At 37.9% G+C, this 10,602-nt stretch overlaps 1 pseudogene; it reads right to left on the bottom strand.

The window, feature by feature from the left end:
* Positions 1-6,708: 6,708 nt before the first annotated feature.
* On the bottom strand, positions 6,709-10,279 carry LOC140496929 (cyclin-Q-like; annotated as a pseudogene).
* Between the last annotated feature and the right edge of the window lie 323 nt (positions 10,280-10,602).

Genomic DNA, 10,602 nt, shown 5'->3' with positions numbered 1-10,602 from the left:
CCCCATGTCCATGATAGTCTCTTGGTATGCACATTTAAAACTGTTGTTTATGATCTCCTGCTATAATAGCCAATAGACGCAATTGGAGAAGGGAATGGCAAACCACTCCAGTATCTATCAAGAAAATTCCGTGACAAAAGTCCATGGGGTCACATAGAGTTGGACATGTGTGAAAGATTGAACAAGAATAACAACAAACACGGTTAACTCAAAACAGGAATTTACTAAGCTGAAACAGTAAGAAAAATATCCTCACCATAAGACTAGGGATCATTTTCTCTTAACTACATATAGCATCATCAGAAAGACTGGACACACACTTAGCATGTAATAATAGTATGGTATACACATAGACAATGCAGGTGACCAAGGTAACCCTTGCCTCAAGAACTGCAAGGCACTGTTGCCCTTTATCTTGTAGAGTCTTCATGCTGCTCCTTCCCCTTGCCCTGGATGTAGCATCTCTCCTGGGCAATTTGCTTAGCTGGGTTCCCTGTGCCAATTCCTCTTCATAGCTTGATTTCTGACTTCCAGAGATAATTCTCTGCTAACTCTATAGTTAGATCTCTTCTTTACTTCAAGGGCTACACTCCACAGATCTGCCTCCATTACTACCATCCCTTTTTTTTCTGACCTGTTGGGTATGGTTTCTCCTACTGAGCAAGTATTGCAATTGCAAGGTACCATGAACAACGGGTGAAGAAGGAGAGGGAAATATTTTTCCTACCCGCTGCTTTCCGGAAGAAGCGTAAGTTAAAAACAAACTGTTATCCCCTTATACAAGCTGGATTTCCATCTGTTGATGACTGTTCTCAGACTTCCAGGAGTCATATTTAATAAAGCTTTCTTTCTTCAGCTGTTTCTAGGACTGGCAAGCTAGTTTCTTAAAAGTCTACCCAGGCTGATCTTTAGTCATCTAAGGGCAAATTGCCCTTATAATTCCATCAAGGAAGAATTTCATCACACCTCATAAAGGGGTAATAAAATGAAAGAAATATGAACATTGAAGTCATTAACACCTTGTTTTTCATAATTTTTTTATTTTTGAAAAATACATTTTATCTCATTAAATATTTCCCAATTACATGTAAAAGAATTTTAATATTCATTTCAAAAAATTTAGTTCCAAATTCTCTTTCTTCCCTCCTCACCTTGAGAAGGCAAGCAATATCATACTGATTATACATATGAAGTCATGCAAAACATTTCCATATGAGCTGTATGGAAAAGGGGGGAAGGAGAGGGAGGGTGAGCTGTGTTGCAAAAGAAAACACACATATGCACACAAACAAGAAAAGTAAAGAAAAATTTAAATTTAATGCTTCAATCTGCACTCAGAGTTCATAAGTTCTCTCTCTGGAGATGGATAGCATTTTTCATCATGGGTTCTTTCGAAACATTTTGCATCATTGTCTTAATCAGAGTAACTAAGTCATTCACAGTTGATCACTGATGCAATATAGTTGTTTCTGTGCACAATGTTTTGATTCTGCTCACTTCACTTTGTATCAATTCATATAAATTATCCCAGGTTTTTCTGAAACCATCCTGCTCATCCTTTCTTATATCACAATAGTATTCCATCACCATCATCAATTGCAACTTGTTCAGCCATTTTCCAATTAATGGGCATCCCCTCAATTTCTAATTCTTTGCCACCACAAAAAGAGCTGCAATACGTATTCTTATACAAATAGACCCTTTTCCCTTTTTTTGATCTCTTTGGAATGCAGACCTATTAGTGGTACTGCTGGTTCAAAGAATATACAGTTTCATAGCCTTTTGGATGTAGTTACAAATCGTGCTCCAGAACTGTTAAAAGAGTTCACAACTTTACCCAGAATCCCAACGTTTCCACATTTGTCCTCCAGTATTTGTCATTTTTGTTTTCTGCCATGTTAGCCAATCTGATAGGTGTGAGATGGTGGCTCACATTTATTTTCATTTTCATTTTTCTAGTCAATAGTGATTTAAAACTTTTTTTCATGTTGCCATTGATAGTTTTGATTCTTCTTCTGAAGACTTCTGAAAATTGCCTGTTTGTATTCTTTCATTATTTGACTGGCATAAAGCTAGCCAGATCATAGTGTATAATCTTCATGCTATATTGCTGTAATCTTCTTGCTAGTACTTTATTTAAATTTTTTTCATTGATATTCATTGAGAAAATTGGTCTATAGTTTTCTTTCTCTATTTTTGCTGTCCCTCATTTACGTATCAAAACCATATTTGTGTCATAAAAGGAATTTGATAGAACTCCTTCTTGACCTTTTTTTTCCAAATAGTTTATATAGTTTCTTTTTTTCAACTCTTTAAAATTATTATTATTTTATTTATTTTCAATGCTTCACAATCCTATCCATATAACCTGGATTTTTCTCCTCCCTCCCCCTCCTTCCTCCCTACCTCTCCTCTCCTTCCCCGAGGCAGCATACATTTCTATGTAGGTTCTACACGTATATTCCCACTAAATATACCCTCACCTTAGTCATGTTGCATAGAAGAGTTTAAATGAATGGGAGAAATCATGAAACAAACCAAAATGTAATACAAAAGAAAAGAAACTGCTACATTCTGCGATTGAATTCCGTAGCTCTTTCTCTGGATGTGGAAGGCATTTTGCCTTAAAAGACCATTAGGAATTTTTAAGTCCTTGCATTGTAATGAAGTTCTGAGTCTATCAGAAAAAGTCCTCACACACTATGGTTGTTGCTGTGTACATAGTTCTCCTGGTTTTGCTCCTTTTGCTCAGCATCAGATCATATAAGTCTTTCCAGGCCTCTCTGAAGTCTTCCTGTTCATCATTTCTTATAGCACAATAGTATTCCATTACATGCGTATACCACAATTTATTCAGCCATTCCTCAATTGATGGGCATCCCCTTAATTTCCAGTTTTGGACACCACAGAGTGCTGACCCTTTCCCATTTTTATGATCTCTTGGAGATACAGTCCTTTGTGAAAACTTCAAGGAAAAATGAAAGAGACACAAACTAAAGATACACTTGAAGAGAATAGAGCTAGACAACTTTATGTATCTATCAGATACATTGTATACATTGTATCTTTTGAGTTACATTCAAGGAAATATTTGAATTTGTCCAATGGAGCATTAGACAGATATAGTTGCAAATTTCTCCAAGACTGCTTTGATTGTTTGGATTTAGTATGTTGATATACATAGGGTTTTTGGAGGTCTACCTATTTCAAATATCACTACAGAGTTTTCTCTTTAGGTGAATGACCAAAATATGTTCATTTAGTTTCCCATTGACGTCAAAGGGACAGAAACTAAAGATTGTGAGAACTTCAAGGAAAAACTCAAGAGACACCAATTAATGAAGCAGTTGAAGAGAACAGACCTTGACAATGCTATGTATCTAACAGCTTCACTGTATTCACTGTATTTGTTGAATTACATTCAAGGAAATCTTCCATATTGCTCAATGGAGCAAGAGTGAAAGAGGTGGTTGCAAATTTCTCCAAGGTTGCTTTGATTTTTTTGGATTCCAGGCATTGATGTAGATAGGGTTTCTGGAGTTGTACTTATTTCACATATCTCTTCAAAGTTTTCTCTTTAGCTGCAGTGCCAAAATGCCTTCATTTGGTTCCCCATTGATGTCAAAGGGAGAGAAACTAAAGATTGGGAGAATTTCAAGGAAAAACGCTTGAGACACAAACCCTCTGAGCACAGCACCAGACAGAAGGGTTATCCTCATGAACAGAGCACCAGGAAAAAAGCCAGAACCTGCAGTCACTGGCACAAGAAGCCTGAGATAGTGACCCTTCTAGCCAAGGTGAAGAGCTCAAATTTAAAAGAAGGAAACGGGTCAACAACAATCGAAAGAAAAGGATGAGCAAACATGAACAACAATGAAAAGACTTTGACCATAGAAAGTTACTATGATGACAGGGAAGACCAATACACGCATTCAGAAGAGGACCACAGTGTCAAAACCCCTATGAGGAAAACCCTAAAGAAAAATGGGAAGTGGCCTAAACCACTAGGGACATGCCCTCTTGGCTTTGTTGCCCAGTCACCCTCAGTATTTAGAAGTAGGGGATAGAACAGTATTAACATTTGGAGTCTTTGGCTGACTAGAATTTCTGGTCACCCCAGAGTGCCAGGTGGGAGCCTGACATAGCAGCATGGAAGGAAGGAAAAACCTCAAAGAGGACTTTGTACTCTGTTTTGACTGAGGGAATTATAACAAACTGTGACCCAGGGGTGGAGTGTGTTGTGTTCTCTGCTACCCCTGAAGATGTTCTGTGTCAAGGAAAGACCATGTCCTTAGACACCCTAAATATATATATGCTATGTGGCATGTTACATACTGAATATTATGTTATATACTGAATGGTATGTTTTGTTTTAGGCTTTGTAGCTGTATGTGTTGGGGGAAGGCAAAAGGGGGCAAGTTACTTTTGTGTCTGTTTAAGGGCATGTGGCTACCTTAGTAAAAAGTTTAGTAGTTATGAATTGAGAATGTTATGCTTTAGTTTCATGAATAAGGTTTAGTTTCTTATATCTCATTGGCAACACACCAAATTAGTCATTGGTGTGGAGGACATAGTCAAAGTTCAAGTCATGTCATCATTTCTCTGATGTCATGATCCTCTTGGAAAACAAAGGACGAACATAACCAAACTAGGCACTGGTGTTGGAGGAGTCTACTCTTCACCTCCATAACACTTCTCTCTTGACTTGGTCATCACACACTCTTGCTCCCCTGCTTCAATCAGCTCTCTGTCCCCAAATGACTCCATTCTACTGTTCTGATTTCATGGTACCTGGAGGAAAGCTTCAGGCCAATTTTCTCCCACTAAGGCAGAAGCAGACAGAACAGCTTGTTCTGCTTCCCTCTGACTCTCCTGCCTTATCACTTTACTTCTTGGATTTTCTCTTGGAAGTCACAAATTACTGTGTTTTCATTTGGAGCAGAAAAAGTTCAATCTCTCCCTTGAACCAGAATTAGAATAGAAAGCTCATTTTTCTGGTGGGGTGACTTCTCTACACAGTGTCCTAAGCAATCCTACCTTTCCTCCAAAGAACCACCCAGGATACCCATTGTCTCTTCTTTTCTCTGTCACAACTGCACTGAAGATGGAACAGGAGTGGTTATGAAATTTTCCTGACTACCGGCCATGCTCATGAGCTCCCAACTTTTCCCTCCTTATGAGCAGGGAGCTTACACTTTCCAACCTTCCTTTCTCTTCTCAGCAAATACAATCCCTTACTTTTGCAAGTTCTCTTTCCTCTTTTCCTTGGACTTCTTCTCTTGCATGTCTTCATCACTGCTACACTTCCTCAATTGGTGCTGCCTCCTCGACATTGCTCCTTCCTCATGGCTATCATTCTACCCATCCTCCAATAACTGCATCCTTCTCTTTTTTTCATTTCTACACAGCAGCAATTCCTCTTCCAGACACTTTTTTTTTGTCATAAAAATAAGTATTTTATTAGGAAACCATCAAAAAAAGCAAATATATAAACCACATATTCTGGAAATGACTTAAGTAAAAGTCTTAAGATAAGTTTTTCTTCTAGATGTCTGTTACCAATATTTCCCTGGTTCCTTACGGTATGTTATGTTCTCAACATTTCAGTCAATCCAAGATGTCATCAGTCATGGCACTCCTTCTCTTGGTGCTGATAACCCATCTCCATGATCTTTTCCTCTATGTTTTCCCTGCTTCCCCCAAGCCCTGTCTCTCATAGCGATTCTCCACATAGCTACCTTGTACTTGTTTTCTTTTTTGTTTTCTCCCTGATTTCTTCTTAAAGAGACCTATTCACTGAATGGACCTTACCTCACTCTAAGTGAGTACCTGAATAGGCCAAGGTCTCCCATTGCATCCTGGGCCATCTCCGCTCATTCTGATAAGTATCTGGTCACTGCATTCAGATGGCTCAAGAGGAGAAAGTGAGGTTGGTGATCTTGTACAGCCCTCCTGCATTTAAAACCAAGTCAAGTGCAAGTCATGTCATTATTTCTCTAATGTCATGGTCTTCGAAAACGAAGGATGAACACAGACAGATACAGACAGATAGGCCTAGTATGCTAGAGACCTTTCCCTGTTTTTCCCATTTTCTGGGTACCAGACCATCAATTAAGTTGTCTTTATGTTACTTCCTAATGGTTGCTACATGACTGATTCAACATACTTTTTCCTTTTACACCATTTTACGCAAACAACCATCACCAGAAATAGGCTCAGTTTTCCCCACTGCCTCCTGTTTATTTGCCATGGGTTTACTGGAAAACTTTGATACCTCAGAGATTAAGGAATTTAAACATACTGAATATGTAGGATCCTTGGAAGAGCATTTGGGTTGAAAACATGTTCATACATTATAGTATATTTTGGGGAGAGGAAGATAACAGAAAATAGAAAAAAATATGTTTTGTATCACACTTCCCCATTTCTAATATGGGGAATAGAACATTGAATGCCTCTTTTCACATTTTTACGAAAAAAATGTTTACCTTGTATTATGTAAAATAAAATGCTATTCCCTTATGTTAGAAGGTTAAGCCTATGTATGGTTTGAAAAGACTGCAATCAATTATTCTGTTTTGGCTTTTGTTTTAGTGAAGAGATGCTTAAGTACAGTATGCACCAAATTCAAAAGAATCTTTTTCAAAAATTCCTACAATGTGAAAGGCAACGTGACATATTACATTACTCTTTCAACATGGACCAGTTCATAATCAAACATAAGGAGCTTCAAACCTGCTCAAGGGAAATGCCAATCATCCCTCATCCACTGGGTTACCACGTAAATACTAAAAAGCAATCAGAAAGCAATTTAAGATTAGTTCATCCCCTTTGGCTAATGAAAATCTGGTCCCTGTGACCTATAAACTTTGTGAAGTTGGGACCCATTTTAGTGGGTCCAATCCAGCCCTCAGACAAAGCAAATGTTGGATTCTCCTGGGATGGCCCTGGAGCAATTAAGGGATTTCTCTGTCCACTGTGTAAATGTGATTCAGGTCAGCCACAATATTATCCATGACTGGCTAGGGAAGGTCCTCACTAAAAACATGCCACTTTAGATTTTCTGCCTTAGAAAAGGCAGGCACCTCCACTCCATAGCACTGCAAGGCAAGATTAGAGCTGTTAGAGACTGGAGTGTTCTCCCAGGTATGATGGTTCATCCAGTTCTTTAAATAAATAAGGTAGTGGAGCAGATATTTGTGGGTATGCTGGAAGGAGATCTGCACTGCAAAACTCTCATCATGAGTAATTCACATAGGGTTTTTTTTACAGGTGTCTGTGTGTCTTATTATTTTTTAGTTTTTTATATTTATTTTATTTGTTTTCATTGTTCTGCAATTACTACCATATAACTTAGATTATTTCCCCTCCCTCCCCCCCGCCTCTCCCCTCCTTCCCTGAGACAGCATACAATTTTATGTAGGTTCTATACATACATTGCTATTAAATACATTTTCACTATATTCATGTTGTGTAGAAGAATTAAAATGAATGGGAGAAACTGTATAACAAATCAAAATGTAATACAAAGGAAAATGATCTGGTACATTCTGCGATTAAATTCCAATGTTCTTTCTCTCGGTATGGAAGGGATTTTGCCTTAAAAGATCATTTGGGAATTTTTTAAGTCCTTGCATTGCAATGAAGTTCCAAGTCTACCAGAAAAAACTCTCACACACTGTGGTGGTAGCCATGCACAAAGTTCTCTTGATTCTGCTCCTTTTGCTCAGCATCAGATCATATAAGTCTTTCCAGGCATCTCTGAAGTCTTCCTGTTTATCATTTCTTATAGTGAAATAGTATTCCATTGCATTCATATGCCATGATTTATTCAGCCATTCCCCAATTGATGGGCATCCCCTTGATTTCCAATTTTTGGTCACCACAAAGAGGGTTGCTATAAATATTTTTGTACATGTGGGACCCTTTCCCATTTTTATGATCTCTTAGGGACACAGTCCTAGAAGTGGCATTGCTGGGTCAAATGGTATGCACATTTTTGTAGCCCTTTGGGCATAGTTCCAGATTGCTCTCCAGAATGGTTGGATCAGCTCACAGCTGCATGAACAATGAATTAGTGTTCCAACTCTCCCACATCTTCTCCAACATTTATCATCTAACTGTTCTGTCTTATTAGCCAGTCTGATAGGTGTGATGTGGTGCCTCAGAGTTGTTTTGATTTGCATCTCTCTAATCAATAGTGATTTACAGAATTTTTTCATATGATTATAGATATCTTTAATTTCTTGCTCTGAAAACTGCCTGTTCATATCCTTTGACCATTTATCAATTGGGAAATGACTTGTGTTCTTGTACATTTGACTCAGTTTTTTATATATTTTAGAAATGAGGCCTTTATCACAGACACTCCTTCAAAAATTCTTCCCCAGTTTTCTGCTTCCCTCCTAATCTTGGTTGCATTGGGTTTGGTTGTGTAAAAACTTTTAGTTCAATGTAATCAAAATTATCCGTTTTGTACTTCATAATGCTTTCTATCTTGTTTAGTCAAAAATTCTTCCCTTCTCTGTAAATCTGATAAATACATGATTCCTTGTTCCACTAATTTGTTTATAGTGTTAATCTTTATACCTAGATCATGTACCCATTTTAAATTTATTCTTGTGTACGGTGTCAGGCATTGGTCTGTGCCTACTTTCTGCCACATTGTTACCCAGTTTTCCCAGCAATTTTTGTGAAACAGTGAGTACTCTTCCCAGAAGTTGAGGTGCTTGGGTTTATAAAACAGTAGATTGCTATATTCATTGCCTACTGTGTCTTGAGTACCTAACCTATTCCATTGGTCTACCCTTCTGTTTCTTAGCCTGTACTAAAACCACCAGTAGTGGTTTTGATAATTGCTGCTTTATGATACAATTTGAAATAGCATTTCTTTTCATTGGTTCCCTTGATATTCTGGACCTTTTATTCTTCCAGATTAATTTTGATATTATTTTTTCCAGCTCTAGAAAATAATTATCAGATAGTTTGATTGGTATGGCACTAAATAAGTAAATTAATTTAGGTAGAATTGTCATTTTTATTATATTGGCTCGGCCTACCCCTGAGCAGCTGATGTTTTTTCACTTACTTAGATCTGACTTTATTTGTGCGAAAAGTGTCTTGTAATTGTGTTCATATAGTCCCTAGATTTGTTTTGGCAGGGAGACTCCCAAATATTTTATATTGTCTACCATAGCTTTAAATGGAATTTCTCTTTCTATCTCTTCCTGTTGGGCTTTGTTAGTAATATATAGAAATGCAGTAGATTCATTTGGGTTTATTTTGCAACCTACAACTTTGTCAAAGTTGTTTATTATTTCAAGTAGTTTTTTACTTGAATCTCTGGAATTCTCTAAGTATATCATGATATTATCTGCAAAGAGTGATAACTTAGTTTCTTCTTTGCCTATTCTTATTCCTTCAGTTTCTTTATGTTCTCTAACTGCTACCGCTAATATTTTTAGTGCCATATTTAAGAATAGTGGTGATAATGGAAATCCTTGTTTCACCCCTGTTCTTACTGGAAATGCATCTAGCTTATCTCCATTGCATATAATGCTTCCTGAGTGTATTAGATAGATACTGCTTATTATTTTATGGAAAGTTTCCTTTATTCCCATGCTCTCCAGTGTTTTTAATAGGAATGGGTGTTGCATATTGTCAAAAGCTTTTTCTGCATCTGTTGAAATAATCATGTGGTTTCTGTTAGTTTTGCTTTTGATATGATCAATAATGCTAATAGTTTTCCTAATATTGAACCAGCCCAGCATTTCTGGTATGAATCCTACCTGATCATAATGTACTATTCTCATTATAGGTTGCTGTATTCTTTTTGCTAAAATCTTCCTTAAAATTTTAGCATCTGTATTCATTAGAGAAATTGGTCTATAATTGAGTAATTCACATTGAACAATGTTTGCCCCTCAATTCCCAGAATCAGGAGTCTAACTCCAAAAATTCTCTCTTGGGATTTAAATACATGTGAGAAACAATGATGATGTCTCTTGCCCTGAGTTGTGGCTCCTCAACTTTACCTGACAACTAAAAGGTTCACCTGGCTTAGAGGTAAGGCCAAATGCATTTACTCTCTTGTCTTACAGAAAAAGTTATGGCAAATGGTGCAGGTTGTGGCAACTGGAACGAATTGCATCCCTAACTTGACACAGACCTCCATGATGATCCCCATCACTTTGAAGCACACTTTGTCATAGAAGCCAGCTTCCCCTCATTCCTCACTTTTTCAATCTCTTAGCTGCTCTCACTCTGTCTCCACCCCATGGCTAACACCCTCCTCTCCAATCTATACCTGGCCCCTTGCATCCCTCAGTGCCAAACAAAACTCCAATTTAAGTCACAAGGAAGGTTAGAATGTGATGAACAAAAGAGCAAGTGCACATCTGCTATGAGGTCTTGGCAGGAATCATCTACACCCATCTATGGCAACCTGAAAACTAGTAACCTCTCAGCATTCTCAAAAGATTTCTTACAGCATACTTCCTGGCTGGACCTGGGGCACTGAGAACATCAGAAGATTGGACCCAAGGAGCAGGAGGGAGATAGGGTGGTGAGGCTGGCAAGACAGAGCACAGGAGATGCAGGAGC

Source organism: Notamacropus eugenii, chromosome 3, assembly GCF_028372415.1.
Source record: "Notamacropus eugenii isolate mMacEug1 chromosome 3, mMacEug1.pri_v2, whole genome shotgun sequence".
NCBI classification, from domain to species: domain Eukaryota; kingdom Metazoa; phylum Chordata; class Mammalia; order Diprotodontia; family Macropodidae; genus Notamacropus; species Notamacropus eugenii.
Note: the sequence above shows the minus strand (reverse complement) of the source record. Positions and strands in the feature narration are given on the sequence as shown.